Here is a 4,182-nt window from a genome sequence, read left to right on the forward strand (position 1 = left end):
ATAGCTTTTAAAGAGTAAAATTACGAAATGGGACTTGGGTCTTCAGAAAGTGAACTTCATAGCCAACAGTACGTTTTAAGCCGAGTACATTATATTGAGGTTTCTCTCTCTCTCTCTCTCTCTCTCTCTCTCTCTCTCTCTCTCTCTCTCTCTCTCTCTCTCTCTCTCTCTCTCTCTCTCCCTATCTCTCTCTCTCTCTCTCTCTCTCTCTCTCTCTCTCTCTCTCTCTCTCTCACTCTCTCTCTCTCTCTCTCTCCCTGCAACAATGATAAACTATGATTGTTATTTATATGCCCGGAGGTCTTCTTGAATTAAACATTTATAATGTTGATAGACGTAATTAAGGGAATTCGGTGCAAACCGAAACATAGCTAAACAGTGTAAATGCTAAGAACATTGGTTGAACCAAAAAGTCGTTTGAACTCAATTGCGAGAAAGATTCCTGTTGGTTTTTAAGTGAAATTCTTTATAAATGAAACAGGTCACCTATTTCCCTATGAATCTATGAATGACTGGAATATGCCCAATTTCATTAACCTCGTTTGCTGCTCCCCAAAAGGTGGCCTATATTACTACGCAAGAGAAAGTATAGATCTTTGATTAAAATATCGTAATCTACGTATGAAAGGGCAATTGGCTGCCAAAAATTAAAGCTGATAGGAGAGAAAGAAAGAGAGTGAGAGAGAGAGAGAGAGAGAGAGAGAGAGAGAGAGAGAGAGAGAGAGAGAAAGAGAGAGAGAGAGAGAGAGAGAGAGAGAGAGAGAGGTGGGACAGACAGACAGACAGACAGACAGACAGACAGACAGACAAACAGACAGTGATAAAGAACATACATACAGACACACAGACTGATGGACAGACAGACAGACAGACAGACGGACAGACAGACTGATCTCTGATATTAAGAGATATTAAAAGATGAATAGGAGATTAGCGACCTACTTTTGCTTCAATAACAATGACATGTAGGCGAGGCACACTGTGCCCATCAAAGTCATATGCTGAAACTAAGGCTGCAGAGAAACAGGGTCCTTTAAAATACAATAGTGGTAAGGTTTACATTGTAACGGGACATAAGTAATAGCAGACAGGCATGGTGATTTCACCAAGGCGATTTTTTCTGCAACGAATTGTTGTAAGACAAATAGTGGGTGTCTGTATACCACTCAGGCATAACGTAATTGGGTATTGGGCAGACCAAATTTAACGTTTTGTTCATTCCATTTCTTTTCTTGAACTTTCGTTTAGAGTACACAAACCGATTGTTCAACTTGCGGCTTTGAAAACAAACGCGTTTGATTTTGAAGGTCACCATCGAATTCATTCAAATTCGTTCAAATTGTGCCATGACGGTAGCTTTTGACTTTCCATGGGGGAATATCTGTCTGACCCTGACTCAATTCCAACAAATTCGATTGGCACTGTGCACTGGGTAGGCTATAATGCTGTAAACCACGCCCCACCAAACGCCACTGAAAAAAAAACAACAACAAAAAAACAAAACAAAACAACCCCCCCCCCAAAACACCACCCCTACCCCCCCCCCCCCCACACACACACTCACTCACACACACACACACACACACACACACACACACACACACACACACACACACACACACACACACACACACACACACACACACATACAAAACCCCACCATAATACATGTATTTACTCTCACAGATACACCAACGATGCTTTTGCCTCATTTGATGCCTGAGAACTCGCGGATTGCAGTGCTGATGGGTACTTTATGCCAAGTGTACGCTGCAGAAAGTTTTAACGAACAAACCCCTCTACTGATGCAGTTTGATCCATAATATTGAGGGCGGCCAGACTACGCCTATCCTCGCAGAATACAATAAGAAAACAATGGCATCCTTTAGCTTTTGACTTTCCATGAAGGAATACCTGTCTGACCTCAACACAATTCGAACAAATTCGATTGGCAGTGGGCACTGGGTATGGTGCTGTAAACCTCGCCCCAACAGACACCACGGGAAAAACCCCCCAACCACAATCAAAAACAAAACAAACAGAAAACAATCCCCTTCCCCAAACAATATCAATTCCCACAGGCACACCAACGATGTCTTTACTACATGTACTACTATTGATGCCATAGCACTAGCGAACTTGCAGTGCTGATGGGTACTTTATGCCAAGTGTACGCTGCAGAAAGTTTCAACAAAACTCCTCTACTGCTGTAGTTTGATCCTTATGACTTTCGTGTCTATAAAACTTATCGGGCAACATTATTTTGAACAATTTGAAGTCATTTTACTTTCTTTAGAGACATTCCTGGCAACAAAGAGTTGCAGTACTGAAGCGTTGGAAATATTCAGCTTTTTACTAAAAAAGCAGTATGTTTAGTATTGGTTAGATGAATTATTTTGCTGATTTTTCTTCTAAGTACGTGCAGCTGATCAAATTGTTCACCTCGGCCGATTTTGACACATCAGAAACAGAAAAGATGCCAATTTTCCAACTTTTCGAGACAAATTCAATTCCCGCATACTCATGTTACAGTTTTATTGTGATCTTTGTCAACCTTATTTATAGACCTCGCACTACCACACAGAATGGCCTCAGTTTTATCGTCATTCAACACCAGTTTCTTTTTGTTTATCCACGTTTTCACAGAGACTCATTTTCAGCACGATGGACAAGTTCATCAAAGTTGGCATATATTGTTGAACCATAAATTTGGTTATAGTCAGCATAGAAATGAGACTTTGAGTCATACTTAACTATTTCCTTGACAAGTAGGTGAACATGAAATAATGGTGAACAAAATTGGACCGATGATTAAACCCTAAGGGACCCCATACATGACAAATTTAATAATCTAATGACATGTGCCCATTAATTCTGTCAGTTTAGTATGGATTTCATAAGTAGGAGCAAACCCAGCAAAGGGTAGCCCCAGTCATTCCAACCTCTTCAATGAGGTCCATGGTCAGTTGTATCGAACGCTACTGAATAGAACTAAAAGGGTTAGCAAAACAATTCTTTTAAAATCACAGCCAACAAGGAGGCTCTCGTGGCCTAGAGGTTAAGTTGTTTGCATCTCATTCAAAGGTCCCGGGTTCGAATCCGCTTAGTGACTGAAAATTTCGGTCTCTTTCGCCTCCTCTCCTGCTCTTTAACAATGTTCTGTCGTCTGCTTTCGTTTCCACTTTCTGCCCCCACCCCCTTACCTCTTTTGCCCCCCCCCCTCCTCTGGGCTCCTGGCTTTTTCTGCATCTTTTCAACTTTCTACTGCTACTCTTTGGTTCCTTCTTACTATTGTCTTTCAGCCACACCCCTGATCTTCAAGATCTACACCTAGCCTTCTCTGTGAAGGGCGAAAAATCACGGAGGTCCGACGTGCTAGCTGCGCACGTTAAAGATCCCTTGGTGGTTCAAAATCATAACTATAAGAGTAGGCTTCGGGTAAAATTCAAAATTTCCTACCAACTGAAAATGTTTAATGAGTCCTGTGCGCTCATATGACCTTGTGCCTTTGCGAGCGCCGTAAAACATTTACGAAAAACCAAAACAAAAACAAAAAGCAGCCAACAAGCGTGCCATTCCTTTGTGCGGTGTAAGTGCGTCGACCCCAGTTCGAACGGCTGAAAAAGTGTCGATCACATGGTCGATAGCCTATCATTGGAAAAAGGTTTACACGTCACATTCGTGTCAGTCAGTACGCGAGGAACAAAAACCGTTACCTCAGCATACACTATTATCTACCGTGTGTGGGTTAGGGCTAACAGAAATACTGATGTTATCAAGGGTGTGTGTTATACTGTCACCACTAAACACTACAACCAATTAGAACCGCATGATGTGTGAACTGTAAGATTTCAATTGGTTTTATTACTGCACCGTATGGCCCATTAACAAACCCCTTCCTGATGCCTTGAAAGTACGTGAAGATTTTTTCCCTCAAAAGGTTTATAACGGTTCGTAACTAGATCTGATTAAAGTTATATCAACATCAGCAACCGACCTTGACTTTTGTTCATTTTAGTGAGGACATAGAAGAAAAGACTGTTTTAAGTCATAAACAAAGTATATTGCAGGTACACGTATTGGTGTAAACAGCAAGAACACTTCAATTTAATTTTCAGCATTATCAACAGGAGCAACTGGACTTCTTTGAATTTATCGTGTGAGTGTGTGTGTGTGTGTGGG

This window comes from Aplysia californica, unplaced genomic scaffold (genome assembly GCF_000002075.1).
Source record: "Aplysia californica isolate F4 #8 unplaced genomic scaffold, AplCal3.0 scaffold00020, whole genome shotgun sequence".
Classification (NCBI taxonomy): Eukaryota; Metazoa; Mollusca; class Gastropoda; order Aplysiida; family Aplysiidae; genus Aplysia; species Aplysia californica.